General features: G+C 38.3%; 1 non-coding gene across 1 annotated transcript; it reads left to right on the top strand.

Annotated features, from left to right (window-relative positions):
* Positions 1 to 7,186: 7,186 nt before the first annotated feature.
* On the top strand, positions 7,187 to 7,258 carry TRNAC-GCA (transfer RNA cysteine (anticodon GCA)). Its single transcript has one exon. It is a non-coding gene; the product is annotated as a tRNA-Cys (tRNA).
* Positions 7,259 to 14,165: the final 6,907 nt, after the last annotated feature.

The following is a 14,165-nucleotide window of genomic DNA, read 5'->3' on the forward strand; positions in this document are numbered from 1 at the left end:
GACTTCCTACTTTTGCATTCCAGTCCCCTATAATGAAAAGGACATCTTTTTGGATGTTAGTTCTAGAAGGTCTTGTAGGTCTTCATAGAACTGTTCAACTTCAGCTTCTTCAGCATTACTGGTCAGGGCATAGACTTGGATTACTGTGATACTGAATGGTTTGCCTTGGAAATGAACAGAGATCACTCTCTCATTTTTGAGATTGCATCCAAGTACTGCATTTCAGACTCTTTTGTTGACTGTGATGGCTACTCCATTTGTTCTAAGGGAGTCTTGCCCACAGTAGTAGATATAATGGTCATCTGAATTAAATTCACCCATTCTAGTCCATTTTCGTTTGCTGATTCCTAAAATGTCGATGTTCACTCTTGCCATCTCCTGTTTGACCACTTCCAATTTGCCTTGATTCATGGACCTAACATTCCAGGATCCTACGCAATATTGCTCTTTGTAGCGTCGGACTTTACTTCCATCACTCATTACATCCACAGCTGGGTGTTGTTTTTGCCTTGGCTCCATCTCCTCATTCTTTCTGGAGTTATTTCTCCACTGACCTCCAGTAGCATATTGGGTACCCACTGACCTAGGAAGTTCATCTTTCAGTGTCCTATCTTTTTGCCTTTTCGTACTGTTCATGGGGTTCTCAAGGCAAGAATACTGAAGTGGTTTGCCATTCCCTTCTCCAGTGGACCACATTTTGTCAGAACTCTCCACCATAACACATCTGTCTTGGCTGGCCCTACAGGGTATGGCTCATAGTTTCTTTGAGTTAGACAAGGCTGTGGTCCGTGTGATCAGATTGGTTAATTTTATGTGATTGTGGTTTTCAGTCTGTCTGCCCTCTGATAGAGAAGGATAAGAGGCTTATGGAAACTTCCTGATGAGAGAGACTGACTGAGGGGGAAATTGGGTCTTGTTCTGATGGGCGGGGCCACGGTCAGTATCTTTAATCCAATTTTCCAGTTAAGGGAGTAGAAGCAGATTGCTTATAGATACAGAGATAAGTCTGAGAAGATAACGAGTTATCTTTATAAGGGGGAAGGGTAAGAGAAACCCTTCTAGAGTATTTGATATTTTAACCATGTGCAAATTTTACTTTAATAAAAGACATTTAAAAAGTTTTTTTTTTTTTTAAAGCAGAAAGCAAAACACGTGGTCAGGCTCTACGCAGAATGAGCATGACTCAAGAGGAGAGTGGAGGAGCCTGTCACACACTTAAACAGAAAATTCTTCCCAGACCATTTTGATCCGGAGTCTACCTACCCTCTGCCCTTGGGGCCATGGACTCATGGACTCCGACACTGGCCTATTCCTTGGGGTAATCATAAGAGATTCCTGATAGATACTAAACTCCCCGAAGTCACATTCATAACAACTACCATATCCTCCCACAAGCAAATGTTTTGTATAAATAATGGAGTGAAATTACCTTGGGTTTGGTATGGGCTCATGAACAGAAATCTAAGACTGATTAGTTATACATTGGTCTGTATGTTCCTGGAGCTAAATTTATAAAAATCAAGTGACCCTGAAACAGGAGTGAGGAAGAAATAGGAAACAAAATCAACACCAAAAACAAACAAAAATGTTTTAACTCTCCCAAATACTTAATAGTAGTTGTAAAGAGCTGGGACCAAAACAGGAAGGAAAGAGCTCTGCAATTTTACTTGCTGTTCCCAACACCCCAAATGCTCTTTCACAAGGTCTTTGCCTGGCTACCTCTTTGTCTTTCAGGTCTCAGTTTAAATGTCATTTTACTTTTGGATCCAGCATAATTGGTTTTGAGCAGCTTCCAGTGTGAGGCACTGTTTTAGCTGGTTGGAGAACTAGGAGACTCCACAATGCCTTACTACTCCCAGGGAATGTCAGGGGAGACAGACAACAAGCAAATAAATAGATAAATTATCACTTGTTGGTTTCCCTGGGAAGCTGACTCTGAGATGTGTCAAAGATAAAATTATCTTCAAGAAAAATTAACACAAGCTCTTCATTCATAAACCTGGGGCAGGGGAACCCATCTACCACCACTTTCATTTCAGCCTGGGTTCAAGGGTATTAGAGACATAAAAAGAGGAAATGCTGAAACCGTCTCTGATTGGTAAATGTTCTATTATGGAGGGAGTTTTGGAAGACCCCCTTTGGAAGAAGGGGAGTTTTGGAAGAAAGGGGAGGCTTTCTAACTGATATGTACCCACATTTGGGAGTCTTTGGTTGGATTTGTTTGGGAACATTTCAAAAAAGGAAGGTCTATTCAATATTAAGGACTGAGCATTTTCTGTGGCTGGTTATTAGAATGCAAGCTGTTCATCAGGGAGTGCCTTTGGGATCAACACCCATGGGAGGCAAGGAGAGTAGGGAGGCATTGGCAGAGGAAGAGTCCAGCTGCCATGGGGTACAATAAAGGTCATTGTTTCTAGACCTTTTCAATGACAGAGCTTGGATAGATATCTGTTGTTTTTTTTTCTATAAAGATAAAATACCTCATGAATTCATACATAACACTTCTAATTCAAATTCAGAACTACAGGGTTTTATTTAACCTCTTGATATTCAATCTGTATCTCTATACTCTCATACTAAAAATTTTGGTTCCCTATTTCATCAACATATTACATGAAACAGCCTCAGAATACTAACACCAACACTACCACTAACACAGTTGCTGAAAAGAGTTAAGGTGTTTTTGGATTTGCTTTTGCCTTTAAGAGAATATCCCTGGAGAGATGTAGACAAATTACTGTACTTAAAAATAGTAACTTGAAATAATTTTTCTCTGTGTGGTTTTTCTACCTACTTGATAGACAATTTGGTTCATTTGTTTCATGCAGTTTTTGGTTTTTAGGGATTGCTTTTTAAAAATTTGATTTCATTTTCTAGTTAAAAGAGATGGTTTCAAAATCAAATATACAAAACAAGATATATTCAGAGAAGTCTAGCTTCCATTCTTTTCCCTCCCACCCTGTTCCCTCTGTCTCTTTCTTAGTAACTTTAAAAAATGTTTTTCATTCTCAGACATCAATTGTAGCAATATTTTCTGAGATCAGTTTCCCAACGCAAAAGAAATGAAAGCAAAAATAAACAAATGTGACATAATCAAAATTAAAGCTTTTATATAGCAAAAGAAAAATGAAAAGACAACCTACAGACTGGGAGAAAATATTTGCAAACAATGCAATCAACAAGGGGTTAATATCCAAACTATACAAATAACACATACAACTCAGTATTGAGAAAACAAACAGCTAAACCAAAAAAATGGGCAGAAGACTTAAATAGACATTTCTCCAAAGAATACATGCAGATGGCCAACAGGCACATGAAAAGATGCTCAACAGTCTAATTATCAGAGAAATGCAAATCAAAACTACAATGTGGTATGTGGTATGTGAGGTCACACCAGTCAGAATGGCTATCATCAAAAAGTCTAGAAACAATAAATGCTGGAGTGGGAGTGGAGAAAAAGAAACCCTGCTACACTGTTGGTGGGAATGTAAATTAGTACAGCCACTATGGAGAACAATATGGAGGTTTCTCAAAAAACAAAAACAAAAACAAAAACCTAAAAATAGAGCTACCCTATAATCCAGCAATCCCACTCCTGGGCATATATCCAGAAAAGTTGAAAACACTAATTCAAAAATATACAAGCACCCTGATGTTCATAGGAACACTATTTACAGTGACCAAGACATAGAAACAACCCAAATGCTCATCAACAGATGATTGGATAAAGAAGATGTGAGATATATGTATAAATATAAATATATATATGTATATCTTGTGTATATGCACATACACAATGGAATATTACTCAGTATAATAAAGAACAAAATATTGCTATTTGCAGGAACATGGATGGCCTTAGAGAATATTCTACTAAGTGAAGTAAGTCAGATAGAGAAAGACAAATAAATGTTGTATGATATCACTTATATGTGGAATCTAATAAACTACAATGAATCTATATACAAAACAGAAACAGAAAGACATTAAATAAAACAAACTTATGGTTACCAAAGGGGAAAGGAGGGGGAAGCCTAAATTAGGAGTATGGGATTAACAGATACAAACCACTATATAAAAAATAGATAAGCCACAAAGATTTACTATACAGCACAGGAAACTATCAATACATTGTAATAACCTATAATGGAAAATAATCTGAAAAAAAAAAGGATAACAGAATCACTTGGTTGTACACCTGAAACCAAGACAATATTGTAAATCAACTATATTTCAATTAAAAAAAGTTTTTTGTTTATTCTTCCGTTTACAAAAAGTGCAAGCAAAAACATGTTGGGAGATAATTGTGCATGATTCTCATGTTTCTGTACATCTTGTGAACTCACTGATAGCTTTTGTTCCAGACTGTCTTTTCAAAGATGTTTGTATCACTAACGACTTTGGAAGATAGAAACAGTGTCTCCCTTGGGAGCATGGGAGTGGCAGGTTTACTCCCATTATAAAATACTCAGGTTCCCAAAGCTGAGAGTTCCCTTCCTGTATTGTAACCCACTGCATGTGCAGGCATCACATGATCCTTTTCAGGTCTTAGAATTGAAGCTTGGAGAACCGGCTCAAATGCTGACACTGATTAGTGCTATTTCTGTGAGTAAAATGCTATTGCTCTTTTGTTTATCCCTTGTGATCAGAGAATTTTGAGCAAAGAAGTGCCTTGAACTTACAGGGACATAATCGTACACACTTTAAAAGGATCATTCTGGCTGTGGTGTAGATGGTCTCATGACAGGTATGCGAGGACGGAAATAGGAGGCTGTTGAAAAACTAGTCCAAAGAAAACAAGGATGGGCATGGAGCAAGAAGGTAATGACAAGAGGACTGATTCTGGATACGTTTGAGACTCCTGAATTTCAGATATTAGATGTATCAAATTCAAACTACAAAATTAATATATTTTAAGTTATTTTAAGTTTAATTTTATCAATTTAATCAATAGGTCTGATATCAAAAGAAATGCATTGAAAAGTCTTCTTTCCAATCTTCTTCAACGGTCATTCAATCCCCTCCCCCAAGGAAATTAGAGTGACATTTAATAGTCAAATTAATTAAATTATTGAAAGAAATAGATGGAATTACAAGATCCATGAATCTTGTGTCTTTTGCCAGACAGAAAACTGTGATAATTTAACATGTTAACTTGCCAGTTGGGTAAGTCTCAGACCTTCACAGTTCTTGAAAGCACTTACATTTTTGTATTCTACCCTACCCATTTCTTAGACAAATGTTAATGTTCTATACATACTTTGCTTATTTTAGGGTAAAATATAGAATATTTTTAAAATCCAGGGACTGAATGAGATCTAGGGAGTGAATGTAGATCGAAAAGAAGCCCAAGGATAATCCCTGGAATATTCCAATGTTTGGAGATTGGAAAGATGAAGGGAAATCTTTGTAGAAGATTGAGAAAAAGCAGCTAGTGAGGTCGGAAGGGAGCAGAAAGGGCTTCCCTGGTGGCTTAATGGTAAAGAATCTGCCTGCCAATGCAGGAGACACAAGTTTGATCCCTGGTCTGGGAAGATCCCATATGCTGCAGGGCAACTAAGCCCATCCACTACAATTTTTTAGGACAGCACGTGCACCCTAGAGCCTGTGCCCCACAAAAACAGAAGCCACTGCAATGAGAAGCCCACATACCTCAACTAAAGAGTAGTCCCCAGTAACCACAACTAGAGAAAAACCCATGGAGCAGTGAAGACCCAGCACAACCAAAAAAAAAAAAAAGTGACAGAGCAGATTCTGAAGTCTTCCTTAGCCAATACCTCTAAAAAACTCTGAAGTGGCATTCTACCCTCAATCCATTCCCTCTGTGTTTATCATCTGTTTTAAATACTTTGTAACATTTATAGTCATCTAAACTTGTGTATTTGTTCATTTAATTGCCACATTAGATCATTTGCTCCATGAGAGCATAGACTTGTCTAAAAGGGTTACCACTGCAAACTCAGTAACTAAATCGGGGCCTGACACACAATAGGTACTCAACAAATATGTGTGGAATGAGTGAGTGCCTGCATGCACACATGAATGAATGAGTACTTTCTGGACTGGATTTATTTGGACAGACTCTTCGATGAGCCCACCCTTTCCCAATTTCCTTGTAAATAGGTTAACTTAGAGTGAGGACCAGCATAAAATAAAATTATCAAACTTTGATAATATTCATCTCAGGGAACTTAAAGTTCTGGTGAATTTCATTAGCCACCCCCCAGCGCTCTGAATTTCCGAGAGGCCAGGAGGATCTCTATCGCCTGAGACAGGGTAGATTGTGTGTGAACACACGTACAGCTGCCGTGTGTGTGTGTGTGCATGTGTGTTTTAAAATGGGGGAAAAAAGTATAAGGCAGGTAATTGTAGACACTTAGATACTTGGGAAAATACCAGAACAAATTATAAACCAATCAGTTTTCCAGCACTTAGGAAAGCAAACCTCAGTGTGTGGCGAGCATTATCATCTCATGGTGAGCCCGTGTGCCAGACTGATTCTGTTTTCTGCTCGGAGTGCCATGTCATGCTGATCCTGGGGAAGAAGTAGATGTAATCTATTCAGACTTCATTAAGGCTTACATGTCCTTCAGCATGCTTTTCTAATCAACAACCTAGACAGATAAGGTCTTTATCTACTGTGTCCAAGAAGATTTTCCTGCCTGCCAAAAATGTAGCAGGGATGAAATCTTATTTATTACTACTCTTTAGAGCTAGTAGCAGCCTGGGGAGAGTGTGGTGGAGAAAACGATGGGCTCATAGGGAAAAAGTAAGCACAACAAAATCAAGGGAAGGGAAGGTATGATAATACTCTGGCTCAGGTATTATTTATCATTTATGCAGAGGAAAACACTCAGTTCTCTCCATATGGTACTTGACAGACACAATGGATGACCTAGGCCTAGCTCTAGGGCTTTGATAGCCCAACTTATCAGGTTTAACAAATAAATATATGTTATAAGCAAGGGATCTTTTTTTTTCTATTTATAGTACCTTTAAAAGTTTAATTTTTTTCTGAGGATAGACAAAATTAACATTTTCTAAAAGAAGAGAAAGTACACAGAAAAGCAGAGTATAGTAAGAGGCAATAAACCTTAGTATTTAAACAACCATGCACTTTGGTGCCAGTACTGGGTTCAAATCTAACTCTGCTACTTGATAGAACCTATATCCGATCTGGGCTTCCTTTCTGGCTCAGACGGTAAAGCTTCTGCCTGCAATGCAGGAGACCCAGGTTCGATCCCTGGGTTGGGAAGATCCCCTGGAGAAGGAAATGGCAACCCACTCCAGTACTCTTGCCTGTAAAATCCCATGGACAGAGGAGCCTTGTAGGTTACACTCCATGGGGTCGCAAAGCGACACGACTGAGCGGCTTCACATGGTCACATATCTGGTATGAGCCTCAATTTCCACAATAATAAAATGAGAATAATAATGCTTAATTTGTAAGGTTGTTGTAAAGATTAAAGGAGCCTGGGTTTTCTACTTCGGATAACACGAAAGACTGGATAGTCTGATAAACTTTTCTATAATAAAGCATCTAGAAATCTTAGATACAAGCTCCCTAGAAAGTAAAGAAAATCTCTGGGAGCCAAAAAAGAGACAGAAAGCATAAACCAAAATGATAGCAAGCCCAAAAGTCACTCATTGTTGCCACTGAGAGAAATGTAGAACTCTGAGGGGTTTTTAAAAAAATTTTACTGAAATATAATTGATTCACAAAGTTGTGCTTAATTTTTGCTGTACAGCAAAGTGATTCTGTATATATATTTATGCTGTGCTGGGCTCTGTCGCTTCAGTCGTGTCCAACTGTTTGCGTCCTGCCAGGCTCCTCTGTCCATGGGATTCTCCATATATATATATATATATATATACATACATATATATATATATCCTTATTTGTATTATTTTCCATTATGGTTTATCATAGGATATTGAATATAGTTACAAATTCTTTTTTTTAAATATATTTCATTTATTTTGTTTGGTTGCATTGAGTCTTAGTTACATACAGCACGTGGGATCTAGTTCCCTGACCAGGGATCGAATCCAGGCCCCCTCCATTGAGTCTTAGCCACTGGACCACCCAAGAAATCCGCCCCCCCACCCGCATTTTTTTTAAACTATTTTATTTATTTAGGCTGTGCTGGGTCTTCATTGCTGTGAGGGCTTTGCTCTAGTTACAGTGAGCGGGGGCTACTCTCTAGTTGCAGTGCATGGGTTTCTCCTTGAAGTTGTTCCTTTTATTGTGGAGCATAGGCTCTAGAGCACGTGGACTTCAGTAGCTGTGGCCTATGGGCTTAGTTGCTTCGCAACATGTGGGATCTTCCCGGACCCAGGGATTGAACCGGCCTTCTGCATTGGCAGGCAGATTCTTTACCACTGAGCTACCAAGGAAGCTCTGAATTCTGGTTTTTAATACCTACAGAACACAGAGTTCTGGGTCCACACAAGGAATGTGCTGGAACTACAACTTCACATAAAGTCAGAACCCTCTAAAGGACAGCAGCCAAGTTAAATGATAGGCCAGAAAATCAGTCTGTTAGCAGCAGAGGGAGAAAACGAGTCTTGTCTGTCTCAGTTTCCCCTCTAAGTGGAGAAAAATGTTTCCCCTAAAAACTGATAAGCCTGCCTTTGTAAGTGGTTAGAATTCAAATTTATATCACCTATGAAGTCCAAGGGACTTAATTTAAAGCGGTGCTGGGTTCTTAACAGACTGAGGTGCTTGATAGAAGATAATAGAAATTCTCTCTGGAAGAATTTGCCCCTTAAGTCAGACCCCTCAGGATATCCACAGATAAACTTCCTCCAAGCAGAAGTCAATATAAAATTAGAGAACACTTGAAGAAATAAGCCACTAACTAGCAGAGACAAAAACCAGCAGAATTGGACCACTCTGAATTTCAGGTATTAGATGTGCCAAGAACAAACTATCAAATTGGTATGTTTAAAAAGTTGTTTTCAGTTTAATTTCATCAATGTATTCAGTAGGTCTAAAACGGCATCAAAAGAGATGCACTGACAAATTTCTTTCCAACTTTATTTCATAGTCATCCAATCACCTCTCCAACAGCAATGGGAAATTACCAGTTAGTTAAATTGTCCAAAGAAATGAGATGGAATTACAAATATGAGCAAGGAATAAGACTGCATAAAAAATAATCAAACGGATTTTCTTAAAAGGTCCAAAGTACACTTTTAGAAATGAAAAATATGATTACTGAAATTATAAACTCAGATCTGAAGATAAGACAAGCACGAACTGAAAGGAAAGTCTGAAAAGAAGTGCACAGAATCCAGCACTCAGAGACATAGAGACAGAAAATATGAAAGGATAAGAGACATTGAGATTCAACATATATATAAATGAATATCAGGAAGGAGAGAAAAGAAAGAATGGGTGAAAAATAATACTCAAAAACATAATGGTGGAGAATTTTCTAAAATTATTGACATACATTTTTAGATGGAAGAATTTCAATGAGCTCTGAGAGCACTAATAAAAACGTATGTTCTTAGATGTATCACAGTTTAAACTGCAGAACACTGAAGAGGAAAATCTTAAAAGCAATTAACAAGAAAGAAAAAAAGGATTACTAAAAAAACTAAAAGCACTTGTATTGACAACAGATTCATCAACATCAAAAATAAAGCCAGAAGATAGTGGATTATACCTTTAAAGTGGGAAAACAAAATATTTGTCAACTTAGAATTATATCCTGAGATGAATTTTCCCTTTTTATAAACAAAACAATCTTTCTGTTTTCTTCCATTAAGCTTAGTCTATGCAATAAGCCAAGTTCATACGCAAAGATATGTGTATAAGAAATGTTTATTTCAGCTTTATTTTTAGAAGCAAATGGATGGAGGATCGTGACATTGTACAGGAGACAGGGATCAAGACCATCCCCAAGAAAAAGAAATGCAAAAAGGCAAAATGGCTGTATGAGGAGGCCTTACAAACAGCTGTGAAAAGAAGAGAAGTGAAAGGCAAAGGAGAAAAGGAAACATAAAAGCATCTGAATGCAGAGTTCCAAAGAATAGCAAGGAGAGATAAGAAAGCCTTCCTCAGTGATCAATGCAAAGAAATAGAGGAAAACAATAGAATGGAAAAGACTAGAGATCTCTTCAAGAAAATTAGAGATACTAAGGGAACATTTCATGCAAACATGGGCCCAAGAAAGGGCAGAAATGGTATGGACCTAACAAAAGCAGAAGATATTAAGAAGAGGTGGCAAGAATACACAGAAGAACTGTACAAAAGAGATCTTCACAACCCAGATAATCACGATGGTGTGATCACTCACCTAGAGCCAGACATCCTGGAATGTGAAGACAAATGGGCCTTAGGAAGCATCACTACAAACAAAGTTAGTGGAGGTGATGGAATTCCAGTTGAGCTATTTCAGATCCTAAAAGATGATGCTGTGAAAGTGCTGCACTCAATATGCTAGCAAATTTGGAAAACTCAGCAGTGGCCACAGGACTGGAAAAGGTCAGTTTTCATTCCAAAACCAAAGAAAGGCAATGCCAGAGAATGGTCTAACTACCACACAAGTGCACTCATCTCATACACTAGCAAAGTAATGTTCAAAATTCTCCAAACCAGTCCTCAACAGTATGTGAACTGTGAACTTGCAGATGTTCAAGCTGGATTTAGAAAAGGCAGAGGAACCAGAGATCAAATTGCCAGTATCTGTTGGATCATCAAAAAAGCAAGAGAGTTCCAGAAAAACATCTATTTCTGCTTTATTGACTATGCCAAAGCCTTTGACTGTGTGGATCACAAAAACTCTGGAAAATTCTGAAAGAGATGGGAATCCCAGACCACCTGACCTGCCTCCTGAGAAATCTGTATGCAGGTTAAGAAGCAACAGATGGAACTGGACGTGGAACAACAGACTGGTTCCAGATTGGGAAAGGAGTACATCAAAGCTGTATATTGTTACCCTGCTTATTTAACTTATATGCAGAGTACATCATGAGAAATGCTGGGCTGGATGAAACACAAGCTGGAATCAAGATTGCAGGGAGAAATATCAATAACCTCAGATATGCAGATGATACACCCTTATGGCAGAAAGTGAAGAAGAACTAAAGAGTCTTTTTGATGAAAGTGAGAGAGGAGAGTGAAAAAGTTGGCTTAAAGCTCAACATTCAGAAAACTAATATCATGGCATCTGGTCCCATCACTTCATGGGAAATAGATGGGGAAACTGACTTTATTTTTTTGGGCTCCAAAATCACTGCAGATGGTGCTTGCAGCCATGAAATTAAAAGATGCTTACTCCTTGGAAGGAAAGTTATGACCAACCTAGACAGCATATTAAAAAGCAGAGACATTACTTTGCCAACAAAGGTCCGTCTTGTCAGGGCTATGGTTTTTCCAGTAGTCATGTATGAATGTGAGAGCTGGACTATAAAGATATATGAGTGCCAAAGAATTGATGCTTTTGAACTGTGGTGTTGGAGAAGACTCTTGAGAGTCCTTTGGACTGCAAGGAGATCCAACCAGTCCATCCTAAAGGAGATCAGTCCTGGGTGTCCATTGGAAGGACTGATGTTGAAGCTGAAACTCCAATACTTTGACCACCTGATGCGAAGAGCTGACTCATTGGAAAAGACCCTGATGCTGGGAAAGATTGAGGGCAGGAGCAGAAGGGGATGACAGAGGATGAGATGGCTGGATGGCATCACCGACTCAATGGACATGAGTTTAGGTAAACTCCGGAAGTTGGTGATGGACAGGGAGGTCTGGCGTGCTGCCATGAGGTCACAAAGAGTCAGACATGACTGAGCGACTGAAGTGACTGAACTGGTAGAAACAAAACATGACCATGAATATGAGTTGGGATAAATGATATAAATTATGGTAATTCATAAAATGGAATACTATATAGTTATTTAATGGTATAGAAATATGTCTAGTATGTATTTTCAAATTGTAAAAATCAAATATTCCAGCAATATGCATATTTATGATCCTTTTTTATAAATAAACACATACATACATGTGAATTAAAATCATGGAAGAATAATCAAGAATCTATTAGCAGTGGTTATATCTTGGTCTGAAGTCAGATGGTAGAGAGTAGGGGGAGGGAATTTGAAGTTTATATTCTTCTTGTACTCTTTTTTTTTAAATTAAGACTTACTTTTTGCTTGTTTGTTTTTTAGAGAATTGTCTTTTAAGAGTGAGGGGAAAGTAAAGGTATTTCCAGATAAAGAAAAACTGAAAATTTGCCACCACACTTTCTTAACAAAGAAAGATCTCCTAATAAAGATATGAGATATAAGTTGGAGAAGACTCTTGAGAGGATGAGATGGTTGGATGGCATCACTGACTCAATGGACATGGGTTTGGGTAAACTCTGGGAGTTGATGATGGACAGGGAGGCCTGACGTGCTGCGATTCATGGGGTCGCAAAGAGTCGGACACGACTGAGCAGCTGAACTGAACTGAATGAATGATAAACAAATAAACTGGTAAAAACGGAAGAGCGTAATCCAAACACATTTTGACTCTGTCAATAATAATAATAATGTTCAATTTGTATCCTAAAAATTAAGATAGGACAAAATAAGTTATGAATTGGTAATATGAAGGACAGGAGATGGCTGATCTAATTGGACTTAGAGTATTCTGAATTCCTTGTGTTGTTCATGAAGAATAAATAAATATTGAATAATATTAGATTAAGTATACATGTATGCTAACGTTTTGAGTTATTGCATAACTATAGAAGGGCTTCCCCGGTGGTGCTAATGATAAAGAACCTGCCTGCCAATGCAGGAGATGCAGGTTCCATTCCTGGGTCGGGAAGATCCCTTGGAGCAGGGCATGGCAACCCACTCCAGTATTCTTGCTTGGAGAATCCCATGGACAGAGGAGCCTGGCGAGCTATAGTCCATGGGATCGCACAGAGTTGGCCACGACAGAGGTGACTTAGCATGCATGAATGGGTAACTACAGGAATAAAAATTTTTTCAACACTGACATACAGAAGCATATTTCTGTGATCCATGTTATTTTTCAGATGTTCCAGGTGTCTGCATTGTGATCAAACTCATGTTTACTTTGGTTTTCATGATTTCTCGGGTAGACAGTAAGAAAGATGTATTCAACTGCTTTATTTAAATTTTTACTGAAAAAATACAGATGTCTTGATATCCCCTATCCCAGAAGCCACATTAGAATAAGCATATAACGTATAATTGCAATTGAAACAGAACTATATTTATATTATCTACACCCAGGAGTATTCCCAATGAGAGTAAGACTAGATACAAAGTTGGAACATATTAAGTAGATTGCTTATTTAAAGTGTTAGGATAAATAACTGTATAATACCATTCCAGGTAACTATAGAAATCATAGAAATAGGATGCATAATTCCAGAACAGAAAAGGAAATGAAATAAATTTTAAAAACTTAATCATAAATTAGACAGGAAAGGAGGGGGAAAAAGCATAGGAAAAGTGAAAAAAATAGAAAGCATAAATAAGATGGCAAATATAATTGCAGAGGCATCAGCAATCACAGTAAATATAAATGGACTATGTTTATCAAGAGCTTCCATGGTGGCTCAGATGGTAAAGAATCTGCCTACAATGCAGGAGACTTGGGTTTGATCCCTGGGTTAGGAAGATCCCCTCGAGAAGGGAATGGCAACCTACTCCAGTATTCTTGCCTGCAGAACTCTATGGACATAAGAGCTGGAGACCTGCAGTCCATGGGGTTGCAGAGTCAGACACCACTGAGCAACTAACACACACACGTTTATCAAGTAAGTTTCAGAGACTGTCAGTTTTAAAAAAATGATCCAGATTTGGGATTTCCTTTGTGGTACAGAGGATAAGAATCCACCTGCCAATGCAGGGCACATGGGTTCAATCCCTGGTCCAGGAATATTCCACATGCCACAGAGCAACTAAGCCCCTGCGCCACAACTACTGAACCCCTGCACTCTAGATCCCAGGAACCACAACTACTGAAACCTGTGTGCCTAGAGCCTGTGCTCTGCAACAAGAGAAGCTACTACAATGAGAAGTCTATGCACCGCAAGGAGAGTATCCTCTGCTCGCCACAACTAGAGAAACCCAGGCTCAGCAATGAAGACACAGTGCAACCAAAATAAAAAAAAGAAAATAGAAATAAATAA

This window comes from Giraffa tippelskirchi, chromosome X (genome assembly GCF_054371585.1).
Source record: "Giraffa tippelskirchi isolate mGirTip1 chromosome X, T2T-mGirTip1v1.2.pri, whole genome shotgun sequence".
NCBI classification, from domain to species: domain Eukaryota; kingdom Metazoa; phylum Chordata; class Mammalia; order Artiodactyla; family Giraffidae; genus Giraffa; species Giraffa tippelskirchi.